Source organism: Schistocerca piceifrons, chromosome 2 (assembly GCF_021461385.2).
Source record: "Schistocerca piceifrons isolate TAMUIC-IGC-003096 chromosome 2, iqSchPice1.1, whole genome shotgun sequence".
Lineage (NCBI taxonomy): Eukaryota > Metazoa > Arthropoda > Insecta > Orthoptera > Acrididae > Schistocerca > Schistocerca piceifrons.
The window spans coordinates 572274653-572288448 of record NC_060139.1 but is presented as its reverse complement, the minus strand read 5'-3'; positions in this window follow the sequence as shown (position 1 = coordinate 572288448).

Here is a 13796-nt window from a genome sequence, read left to right as displayed (position 1 = left end):
TTAGCATAAAAAAGCGTCGATATATTCGCACGCCAAAATTTTTGGGAAAATTTTTAAAGGTGCTGAGGAAGGTAAAATGAGACGGCTGGTACCCCACTTTTCAGTCAGAGTCTTCTAGAAACAGGAGCATATTAGGCTTTCTTGTGCTCCGATAGGAGCATTTCTCCTCTGGTTCCCTTCTTTTCCCTGCTACAGTAGGGCATGTCACTTACGAATAGAACTTTATGGGTCAGTAATATTTCGACAATTTTAGAATAACGAAAAACTAATTTATAACTCAAATCGCATTTTACGTGCCCAAAACTTTTGCATATGCTTCAGTACTACGACATGGGTGTCCCAGGACCCTTCTAATGATAACCGCGACACTTTACAGCATATTTCTCCGTGGTACGTGATTTTATAAACTATGTTTTCGCTTCATACCAGATATTACGAGCGTATTTTACATGTACAAGTAGGGTAACTTCGAAACTTTGTACCGCTGAAATGAGTGAAGGTAAGAAGAAAATTTTCAGGGATGTTCGAGGTCGGGGTTTTGGGAATATGCGTAAAAATTTGATGTGTATAGCCGTATTGGGAACTGCGGCTTGGTTTTGGTAGCCAAAATCCATATTTTTCGGGCTTCCTCAGGAATCGACCTTGAACTACTTGGTACCTCCACAAGGCCCTTAAGGGTCACCATAGGCCACATTAATGCTAAAGGAACCAACCGATTTGCTCCATTTGCCTAAGCTGGAGGAAGAGTGTAATATTTGGAGTTTGTACTGTAGGATAGGTGAAGTTCGACGATCCTTCTGGTGGGTATGCTAAAGTTCCTTAGCCCGAGGGCTATCCATAACACTTAACACTACATTTCTACCACCATCAGAAACCAAGGTATGAGCCGCGGAAAAGTCCCGTTTATATGCGCGGCGTTTTGGAACATATGTAGCGCATGCTGTCGCGTGCGTACCGATTATCAGGGCCAGTTTCAAGGTGTTTGTCCTCTCGTGCATTAGAAGAGCCGTTTGCTTTCTCTCTGGCAGAGCGCTCTTTACGGCCGTGCCGACGATTTACCCACAGTGATCGATGCGCGATTCGTAAGCGTAATGAGTGTCGACCGGCCGGACACCGGAGCTGGGCTGCTGCCGTCGGAAAAAGAGGAGCGCCGGCCGAGGCACGTACCGACGCGACCGGTCCGCGGTGTCCTAGTTGCGCGCAAGCTCACAATACCTACCGAGAGCCACTTATCTACTTCTCCGCGAGCGGCATCCAGTCGCCGAGCTGCCGCCGCAAAAACTAGACCGCCCCACGACGCGTGTGCGGCTCGCCAGACCCACGCCGTCTTCTCCGGATCGCCCCTTACGCCGTCCTCACACGGGACGAGGCAGCTAACATTATCGTGGACGCGGACGCGACATCCGACCTCACGAGAGACGGCATCGTCAGCACGCGGCACGAGTTGGTTAACGTGATTTGCGCTCTCAGCGCTCTCCGGCGGCCGTTGACGGCTTTATTTGGCTCGCAAACCACAGAGGTTCTTTTTAAGAAAATGGACGTGCGTAGAACAGCCGCGTAAACTCTGTTAACGATTGTTGAAGAAGAGCGGAGAAAATCACGAAGAAAATTCTAGATTCGTCCATGGCTTGATCAGCGACGTGGTGCTAGAGGAACACTGTATAATGCTGTAAACGATTTGAGATAACATACTAGTAGAAGTTATTCGTTAACTCAATGGAATTTCCATCCCATTTTCGGTTTTAAATTAAATATAGTTACGGTATAGTGTCTAACGTCAGTCTGCGTGTTCATAGTATCCATATTCTCGATATTCTGTTTACTACCAACATTCTGAATAACTTACTTCATCACATAGATTCCAAGCTCCAGAATCATTACCTAAAACACTCCTGGAAATTGAAATAAGAACACCGTGAATTCATTGTCCCTGGAAGGGGAAACTTTATTGACACATTCCTGGGGTCAGATACATCACATGATCACACTGACAGAACCACAGGCACATAGACACAGGCAACACAGCATGCACAATGTCGGCACTAGTACAGTGTATATCCACCTTTCGCAGCAATGCAGACTGCTATTCTCCCATGGAGACGATCGTAGAGATGCTGGATGTAGTCCTGTGGAACGGCTTGCCATGCCATTTCCACCTGGCTCCTCAGTTGGACCAGCGTTCGTGCTGGACGTGCAGACCGCGGGAGACGACGCTTCATCCAGTCCCAAACATGCTCAATGGGGGACAGATCCGGAGATCTTGCTGGCCAGGGTAGTTGACTTACACCTTCTAGAGCACGTTGGGTGGCACGGGATACATGCGGACGTGCATTGTCCTGTTGGAACAGGACTAGGAATGGTAGAACGATGGGTTCGATGACGGTTTGGATGTACCGTGCACTATTCAGTGTCCCCTCGACGATCACCAGTGGTGTACGGCCAGTGTAGGAGATCGCTCTCCACACCATGATGCCGGGTGTTGGCCCTGTGTGCCTCGGTCGTATGCAGTCCTGATTGTGGCGCTCACCTGCACGGCGCCAAACACGCATACGACCATCATTGGCACCAAGGCAGAAGCGACTCTCATCGCTGAAGACGACACGTCTCCATTCGTCCCTCCATTCACACCACTGGAGGCGGGCTGCACGATGTTGGGGCGTGAGCGGAAGACGGCCTAACGGTGTGCGGGACCGTAGCCCAGCTTCATGGAGACGGTTGCGAATGGTCCTCGCCGATGCCCCAGGAGCAACAGTGTCCCTAATTTGCTGGGAAGTGGCGGTGCGGTCCCCTACGGCACTGCGTAGGATCCTATGGTCTTGGCGTGCATCCGTGCGTCGCTGCGGTCCGGTCCCAGGTCGACGGGCACGTGCACCTTCCGCCGACCACTGGCGACAACATCGATGTACTGTGGAGACCTCACGCCCCACGTGTTGAGCAATTCGGCGGTACGTCCACCCGGCCTGCCGCATGCCCACTATACGCCCTCGCTCAAAGTCCGTCAACTGCACATACGGTTCACGTCCACGCTGTCGCGGCATGCTACCAGTGTTAAAGACTGCGATGGAGCTCCGTATGCCACGGCGAACTGGCTGACACTGACGGCGGCGGTGCACAAATGCTGCGCAGCTAGCGCCATTCGACGGCCAACACCGCGGTTCCTGGTGTGTCCGCTGTGCCGTGCGTGTGACATTGCTTGTACAGCCCTCTCGCAGTGTCCGGAGCAAGTATGGTGGGTCTGACACACCGGTGTCAATGTGTTCTTTTTTCCATTTCCAGGAGTGTATTATTCGGTTGGATCGTGCCCACGATCACTGAATAAGATATTTACCGATAATATACATGAGCCAGTCCATAAACTCAGAATATATATATATATATATATATATATATATATATATATATAGTTTCATAATAGCAGAAGCTTCCAGTGTGTAACTTATGCTTACTTTCAGACATAGACTAACGGCCACGTTAAGATTTCTAACCACTGGGGAAACAATGCAACCGTTGGCCTTTGCAACAAGAACTGCAGCAAATTCGTTACTTACGAGTATAATCATAAACTTTTGAGATAAAACTTCTATTAAATGAATGAGAAAGACCCAGAATCTATTAGAAAACAAAAGGTGAGAAACATGTAGTGCGAGGCGGATACGTAATGCTAACTTTTTGCTTACATCGCAAGATCTCACAACGCTGTCGGCTACGGTATAGCTTCAGCACAACGTGTGGCCAACACTATCTAAGGACTGTATCTACAAATGTCATTATTTGACATTTAACATGCAGATTGTACCAGAAAGATGCACTTTTGATAATCACCATTGTGCCATAGCACTGACGTAGCACACAGTTTAAAACACTAAATACAACTACAGGAAGCCTTTACATACCAATATGTGCAGTAGTTTCCTGTCGTTTTATTATAACAAACCGTAACTGCAACGACGCGTTTTCGTGAGGTCGTCAGTTTGCTGATACTTTGTAACAGCTATTGTTGATGTCACATACTGTACCAGGGAAAAAAAAAGAAAAAAAAACGCCTAATGTGAAATTTAACGCCATACAATATGGCAGCTCCTATGGTCTGCTTGTGATGTAGAACAATGGCGCGTCTCCTTGGTCAAGTTCCTCTCCACGAGGAAAATATCTGACATGCCAGCTTCATCCTTTGTGGTTCCTCAATAGGCTATAGTGGAATGTGGAATTCCACGCTGTGACGTCACCGGCTCCTCGTCCACGTGCGTTTTTACGTGAGAGGACAGCCTTAGGTCTCTTGCCGCAGGTAACTAAGGCCTCGAATAGATATTGGAGATATTTACGGCAGAAACTGGGCTTCATGCTGTATGTCTCTTAAACTAATCGTCTAGGACACGGGCAGAAACCCATCAGAATACTTTGGCCCCTAAAGCGATAGTGTCAGCAACCACATTTTTACCTGGATCCGTCGGCCTATTCATCGTGCCAACAAAGGTGTTCCCGGCCAGCGCAGGTTTTTGTGCGGCGCCTGTACCACCTGCCTCTAAGGGGGCAGCGCTGGCCCCACTGCCTGCGTGAGAGTCACGTGACCTCTGACCCTGAGGCCGCGGGAAACACAGGCCCAGGCTGAAGCAGCGTTCCTGCACTATACCAGCGGCAGCCGGATCGGTTTGCACGTGTAAAACGTCGTGTGTGTTACGACTGAGCGGCATATCGTCTTTCGCCCTCAACGCGTCACATCCGTCAGTGCATTTGCGGCAAGATGGCTTTGATTGATGAGTGTTTTTACCCAGTCGTCATAGCCAAAAGTAGTCTTCTAATAGAGTTCCTTTGTCTTTGCATAATGTATGAGACTTCTGAGACGCTGGAGGTGTCACTGCTATCTTTATTGAAATGAGTTTTACTGAGCTGTATTTGGTTCGAGGCCCACGAGAAAGACAGGCCGCGCCGCATACGTCATAGCACGTGACACTGCAGCTCTTACGAGTACCAGCTGCCGTCTCCGGCGGGGAGCGAGAACTATTTCAGAAGAGCTTAATAATTCTTGACGTCGTGTTTAAATGTATTCAAGCTCTCGACAGCTCACGACAAAGCTGAGACCGTTAGTGCATTGACATATTGATTTCCCATGGGCCCCGCACGGAGCAGAGCGTTCGCGAAGTATGGCGGACAAGGCGACCCATGTTATGTCACATGTTCGTTGCGGGGCCCGTATTTCTCGCGGGCCCCGTTTCGGATAGGTTGAATGTATTCCGTTTCGGGCTTGCAACCAAATGGCATCGATATCGTGGCGCAATGTTTCGGCTGTCCACCAGGCAGTTGTCGAAATATCGTGGCAAGATATAGATGTCATCCGGCTGCAGTCCTGAAACTTCACAGAATACTTACTACGCCGCTAAAACCTCCAAGATTCACATGGACAGAACGTGATAGAAATGCACGCTGCACGAGTACGATCAAAATATCAGGTACGTGCGAGTATATATCGAGTATCCTTTACAGTGTATCGGAAGCAATTCCTCCGTTTTCTGTAAAAATGCTTTCTATTTTGTTTTTGAGACGTGTCGATGAATTCGAACAAGGACTGCTAATGGCTGACGACCAGTGACAGCGACATATATATTCGATGTTTTCAGAAGCCGTGCTAGTTAGCAGGGAAGAGGTCGTTCTGTGCGAGATACTTTATTACATTTGATCTCAGAATGTGTTCTCAGGCTCTACAACAAATGGATGTCAAGGATATTGAACGGTAGCTTTATGGGTCATTTTTCCTGTGCTTCTTGAGTCGAGTGTGACCTATGCTTTCTTCCAACCAATGGGCATAGTTCTTTGCTCGAAAGATATGAGGTATATTGTCTTTAAAAGGGGGGTAGCTCGGTATAGAATCTGATACAGATTCCTTCGGACCTTTGAGGTTTGCTCAATTTTAACGACTTCGGGCCTTTGAGGTTTGCTCAATTTTAACGACTTCCGCTGTCTCTACGCGCCACTGAAATTAATATACATTTCAATCTTATTCGCAGTTGTACGAGAATTACGCCGGCGCAATACTCTCGATTTTTCTTTTGTAAAGGAAAATTTTGAAAACGGAGTCCAACATTTCTGCTTTTGGTTTGCTATCCTCAGTTTCTGTTCCTGTCTCGTCCTTGAGTGTCTGGAGAAAAGAGACCTTCCTACAATATTCTACTCCGGTAGTCGCTGAAAGCTTCATGCACTGCCATCTCAACACCCAAATGAGTTTCGTTCAGCATCTCTCTATATATAGTCCTATGCTTTGTTTTACACCTGCCATACTGCTTACTATTCGTTCTTGAAAACGTCCGAATTAATAAATGCATAAATATCGTGCGTTTGCTTGTTGCGAGAACTACAGTGAATTTCTTCCGCATCCATGATACTCAAAAAGTGTCTGGCCGGATGACCACTGTTATACGTTTTAAAATCATTTTGGACCATTGTTTTGCTGTCCGTCAATCGTCCCTTCGAGAAACCTTCCAACATCGGTAATTTCAGTTTCATAGTCATATTTTTAAAATATCCGTTCGCTGGAAAGTGCAGTGGTGCGGATGTAACGCCCACGTAGTAGTTTTGTCGGAGAACAGATTTCATTGAGTTCAGTCAAAGGCCTACTGCTTGGCACTTTTGTACAACGGGTTTTGATTCGCTGCCTGTGGCTTTGGTCGCAGAGAGCAGGCTGGTTAAGGAGGATCGTTTGCATCAAGACCGTGACGTGCTGTGCAAGAAGATACGTGCTGTTGTAGTAATTACCGGCTACGCTCTAGATCCTTGTGACGAAGCGAAAACTCAAGTCATTCTCACCTTCTCAACAAGCAATGAAACTCTGCACAGACAATATAGTGCGGAGCATAAACTTAGTTGGACAGAATGAAGGAAGGAGTCTTGTGTAGCTTTATCAAAGGTACATTCTGTCATTCACGTTTAAGTGATATAAGGAAAGCTTTGTCAGCCTAAATCAAGTTAGTGTGACGGGGATGATAATTCTTTCAAAGATCGAATATATCCAAGTGTCTGGTCCTTTGCGTTTTTATTAACCAAGCTGCACTAAACTTTTACACTAGGGTCAGGTATTGGCCGAAAATCACTATGACATTCTGAATTTTTATCGAAGACAGTCAAAGAACAGTTGATAATACTTGTCAGTCGCTTCTAAATGCATCATTCATTACCCATTACAGGACGTCCGTGTTAATCTGACAGTTTTTTAAACGACTGGCTAATGGCACATAATTCTTAAGCAAATTTATCGAGACTGTCTTCAGTCACTTCCACGGCCCTATTACACTGAAAAAGAACTTTGCCAAATATCTTTTACAAAGATGTTTTATAAAATCTTGCGATATGTACTAGGTTGCTTTTATCACATATGTTATAAAAGTTAGAGCTTTTGTGAAAGATTTCTAAAAGAACGGTGACTGTAACACGGACCTGCTTACCGCACTAAAAGCTGGAGAATTGCGCAGGACTCACTTTGGTTCACCAAACGATTTTTCCAAAGAAAGCTGCCATCATGTTTTATCGATAGTACGTCTTGTGCCAAATTACTCTATTGTGAAACTTTCCCTAAATCGTAAATTTGATAAGAGTCAAATTTTCAGAATACCGTAAGCTATCTGTCTTAACAAAGAACAAAACACCTAGTGAAGTGGCACAATTTTTAGCACACTGGACTCGCATTCGGGAGGGCGATGGTTCATCCCCTCGTCCTGTCATCCAGATCTACGGTTTCCGTGATTTTTCTAAATCGCTTAGGGAAAATGCCGGGAAGGCTCCTTTGAAAGGGCGCGGCCCATTTGCTTCACTATCCTTCCCCCGTCTGAGATTGTGGTCCGTCTCTGATAATCTCGTTGCTGCGGGATGTAAAACTCTTAATCTTCCTTCAACAAAGACAGAAAATTTTCAGTTTAAGAATTATTAATTAATTACGCCATCCGTATCTGTCAGTCGCAATAATATAATTAATAATTATTGAAGTGGTTGGTTCAAATGGCTCTGAGCACTATGGGACTCTGCTGAGGTCATTAGTCCCCTAGAACTTAGAACTAGTTAAACCTAACTAACCTAAGGACATCACAAACATCCATGCCCGAGGCAGGATTCGAACCTGCGACCGTAGCGGTCTTGCGGTTCCAGACTGCAGCGCCTTTAACCGCACGGCCACTTCGGCCGGCAATTATTGAAGTGATAGGCCTACAACACAGCAGTGGTGTTAACATTTAGCTACCTAGGCCAACCATCATAAAAAAAATACATATGTACAGCACAGTATTCTGTGAGTCTACTGAACTCAGTGTGTTAATATCTGCTTTGTTTTGGTTAGCTTGCTACTGCCACCGTTCAGTATCAATAATAAAAGGTCAGCATGTGACTGTAGTTAAATAAGAATTGATTTTACTATTGTCATGCAAATTACCCATTGTCTCAGACAATGATATATAAAGTACAACAGGTATTCGTGAAGATACTTTTATATGTCGTACCAGAAAGGATATAAAGTGTACAATAAGTATGCGTGAAGATACTTTTTTATGTTGTACCTTAATATATACACACATCAGTGTGATGTCCTTAGGTTAGTTAGGTTTAAGTAGTTCTAAGTTCTGGGGGACTGATGACCAAAGCTGTTAAGTCCCATAGAGCTCAGAGCCATTTGAACCATTTGAACACATCAGTGTGTTGGCTGTTTTTTCTCTGCCTCGAACAGTCTACCCACAAACACGTCACAAACTTTCTGGAAATGAAGTCCCCTACTTCTTTACCGAGCGTAGGGGAACGATGTGGGAGACCCACACCGCTTTACTAGGCAAGGTCCTAGTGGAGGTGGTTTGCCATTGCCTTCCCCCGACCGTGATGGGGATGAATGATCATGATGAAGACGACACAACAGCACCCAGTCATCTCGAGGCAGGAAAAATCCCTGACCCCGCCAGAAATCGAACCCGGAACCCCGCGCTCGGGAAGCGAGAACACAACCGCGAGACCACGAGCAGTGATCACTAAGTGGACTGCGGCTCGCTTCAACAGCTGACCTGCTGCCCAGGGGAAAATGTGCATTAATAGCTTGATATTGCCACACATAGTTAGGGGTACTAACCAACCTAAGAATATTCCATTTGTAATGGCTAAATTTATTAGTCTGCCAATGTCGTAAATACTGAAGTAATGTCGTTCAGTAGGCATCGCGTCCGCCCCCGGTAGCTGAGTAGTCAGCGCGACAGAATGTCAATCCCAAGGGCCTGAGTTCGATTCCCACCTGGGTCGGAGCTTTTCTCCGCTCAAGGACTGGGTGCTGTGTTGTATCCTAATCATCATCATTTCATCCCCATTGGCCCACAAGTCGCCGAAGGGGCTTCAAATCGAAAGACTTGCAACCGGCGAACGGTCTCCCCGATGGGAGGCCCTAGTCACACGACATTTACATTTTTTAGCAGCCATCGTCAGTCAACAACAGAAATATCTGCACTTTGTACCTGTTACACTCTGTATGTTACTTTGTGCCACAGAGCACTAATATAAGTTGATTCCATCGACAACAGACTTGCCGTGATGGACACCGCAAGTAAAGGAGAAAACATTTAGACCTCTTAGAACTACTTGCAGTAATTTTAGAAACATGTTGAACAACACTCATTCAACAGTCAAATGTACTTTAACAACTTTACAGAGTTAAAAGGGAGAAAAAGTGCTCGAGCCCCATAACTGTAGCCAACTACAGCAATCGAATAACGACAACCTACCACAGGTTTTAAAATAAGTAATGAGGTGCGATTACTCGCCGAACTGGAACTCGTCTACATCTACATCTACATGATTACTCTGCAATTCACATTTAAGTGCTTGGCAGAGGGTTCATCGAACCACAATCATACTATCTCTCTACCATTCCATTCCCGAACAGCGCGCGGGAAAAGCGAACACCTAAACCTTTCTGTTCGAGCTCTGATTTCTCTTATTTTATTTTGATGATCATTCCTACCTATGTAGGTTGGGCTCAACAAAATATTTTCGCATTCGGAAGAGAAAGTTGGTGACTATTTTGTAAATAGATCTCGCCACGACGAAAAACGTCTTTGCTTTAATGACTTCCATCCCAACTCGCGTATCATATCTGCCACACTCTCTCCCCTATTACGTCATAATACAAAACGAGCTGCCCTTTTTTGCACCCTTTCGGTGTCCTCTGTCAATCCCACCTGGTAAGGATCCCACACCGCGCAGCAATATTCTAACAGAGGACGAACGAGTGTAGTGTGAGCTGTCTCTTTAGTGGACTTGTTGTATCTTCTAAGTGTCCTGCCAATGAAACGCAACCTTTGGCTCGCCTTCCCCACAATATTATCTATGTGATCTTTCCAACTGAAGTTGTTCGTAATTTTAACACCCAGGTACTTAGTTGAATTGGCAGCCTTGAGAATTGTACTATTTATCGAGTAATCGAATTGCAACGGATTTCTTTTGGAACTCTCGTGGATCACCTCACACTTTTCGTTATTTAGCGTCAACTGCCACCTGCCACACCATACAGCAATCTTTTCTAAATCGCTTTGCAACTGATACTGATCTTCGGATGACATTACTAGACGGTAAATTACAGCATCATCTGCGAACAACCTAAGAGAACTGTTCAGATTCTCACCCAGGTCATTTATATAGATCAGGAACAGCAGAGGTCCCAGGACGCTTCCCTGGGGACAGCTGATATCACTTCAGTTTTACTCGATGATTTGTCGTCTATTACTACGAATCCAGTCGCACAACTGAGACGATACCCCATAGGCCCGCAGCTTGATTAGAAGTCGCTTGTGAGGAACGGTGTCAAAAGCTTTCCGGAAATCTAGAAATACGGAATCAATTTGAGATCCTCTGTCGATAGCGGCCATTACTTCGTACGAATAAAGAGCTAGCTGCGTTGCACAAGAACGATGTTTTCTGAAGCCATGCTGATTCCGTATCACCTTCGAGGTGATTCATAATGTTTGAATACAGTATATGCTCCAAAACCCTACTGCAAACCGCCGTCAATGATATAGGTCTGTAGTTCGATGGATTACTCCTACTACCCTTCTTAAACACAGGTGCGACCCGCGCAATTTTCCAATGTGTACGTACAGATCTACCGGTGAGCGAGCGGTTGTACATGATTGCTAAGTAGGGAGCTACTGTATCAGCGTAATCTGAAAGGAACCTAATCGGTATACAATCTGGACCTGAAGACTTGCCCGTATCAAGCGATTTGAGTTGCTTCGTAACCCCTAAGGTATCTACTTCTAAGAAACTCATGCTAGCTGCTGTTCGTGTTTCAAATTCTGGAATATTCCATTCGTCTTCCCTGGTGAAGGAATTTCGGAAAACTGCGTTCAATAACTCCGCTTTAGCGGCACAGTCGTCGGTAACAGTACCATCGGCACTGCGCAGAGAAGGTATTGACTGCGTCTTGACGCTTGTGTACTTTACATACGACCAAAATCTCTTCGGATTTTCTACCAAATTTCGAGACAATGTTTCGTTGTGGAACCTATTAAAGGTGTGTGTGTGTGTGTGTGTGTGTGTGTGTTTGAGTGAGTGTGCTGGTGAGCACAACAGCCCGCTTTGAGTGTCCAGACCCGATGACCCAAGTCGAAGGCTTCCGGCCGGCGACCTGCCGGAAGGAAGCGCACAGTTAGTGTGCGGTGTCGGCTCGGTTATCGACGCCGTTAGGCAGCCGGAAGGTGGCGGCGGAACCTTATCTGTCGGCACGGTGACCCCCTCCTGCCTGGCTGCTGTACGGAAGCGCGCACCGCTACTGCCCTCGTCTTTTTCAGGCGGTCGGGCGTTTCTGTGACGCCAGCTACCGGCTAGGTCACCCCCTGCTCCACATTTTCTTAGAGCACATTTTTACGGTGCAACATCAACACTCCGAATGCTACCTTACGGTGTGTGGTGGAGCATAGCCCCACTCGCTCCCCCTTCCCCCTCTCCCCCCCATCATTCCTCTTTTTTCGCGGTATGTCCGCGGGAAGAACGACAGATGACGAGAATCCGCATGAACACCAGTTTCTCTGATACTCCCTTTACCGTCATTTCGCGCGATGCAGTCTAGAGTTGTTTGCTGATGATACTGTGATGTACGGTAAGGTATCGTCGTTGAGTGGCTGAAGGAGGATACAAGATGACTTAAATAAAATTTCTAGTCGGTTTGATGAATGGCGTCTAGCCTTAAATTAGAAAAAAATAAGTCAATGCACATGAGTAGGAAAAACAAATTCGTAATGCTGGAATACGGAATTGGTTGTATCCTGGTTGACACAGTCATATCGTTTAAATATCTGGGAGAAACGTTGCAAAGCGATGTGAAATGGAAAGAGAGTGTGAGGATTATGGTATGGGAGACGAATAGTCTACTTCCGATCAATGGGAGAATTTTAGGAAAGTGTGGTTCATCTGTAATGGAGACCGCATATAGGACGCTCGTGTGTTTGGAATCCGCACCAGGTCGGATTAAAGAAAGACATCGAAGCAATTTAGAGGCAGCCGGTTACCGGTAGGATCGAGCAACGCTCAGTAATTACAGAGATGCTTCGGGAACGCAGGGGGATTTCCTGGAGAGGAGCAGTGTTCTTTTCGAGTCACACTAAGGAGAAAATTTAGAGAACCGGCATTTGAAGTTGACTCCAAAAAGATTCTGCTGCCGCCAACATACATGTCACGCAAGAACTACGAAGACAAGATACGAGAAATTAGGCCTGATACGGAGCCATATAATTGTAACAGCAAACCTCTCCATCTGCCACTGTAGATTGAAGAAAAAAAAGAAAATGTGCGTATGGCATATTTGACCTGCAATCCTCAACTCGGAAGTAGGGCGGCGTGGTGCAAGTATATTTACTTAACGCCACTCCGACGACTTGCGCGTCGATGATAATGATGATGAGGACATAACATACACAAACACACAGACGCACACACACACACACACACACACACACACACACACACACACATACATACATACAGACACACACAGAGTGACATAGAGAGTCGCGGGCGGAAAAAAAACCCACTACCCGGCCGGGAATCAAACCCACGGTTCAACAATCGAGAGTCTCAGCAATGCCAATAACAAGACCACGAGCTGCTAATTGCAGACTGATTCGCCCTAGCGATTACTGAAAGAATACGGGACGAAACGCGCGGCTGTTCTTTGAAACTTTTCCATGTCCCCTTTTACCCTGTCTGACTCCAGGCTGGCGAGCAATACTCAGTAATAGGCCGAATGTGGGCTCCGAAAGCTCCTTGTTTCATGTGTGAATTACTCAAACACTACCTCAGGATTTTCCCCCTGAATTTCACTCTGGCATCTCCCTTTCTTATCTACATCTACCTCTACATCTACATACAAATTGAATTTAAATTGAATCTGACTGGCATCCTCTCGCTGTAACTGTAACCAGAATAAGAAGAGTAAATACTTTTTGTTTTGTTTTCACTGTTCCGTTGGTAACAATGAAAACGACTCTGCAGCAGAAATATAAGGTGGCCCAGACTCAATGAGGCAATACAGCCCGGTCGACAACAACCTTGAAAAGCGGTGACTGTGTTATAACAATTACTAGCATGTATAAGTTATCTCATTTTTGTAATCCTTACCAGCTTTTTAAAAATTAAAATAACATATAATCAGAAATTGCCTAATTGAGTGTGCTCACCCTGTATGTTTGGTCAAATGAGCGCCGTACGGATATCAGAAGACACAGGATCGCAAAGAATAAAGAAGCAAACGCTACATATAATTTCGGAAATAAGCGGACTGTTTTGGCTCT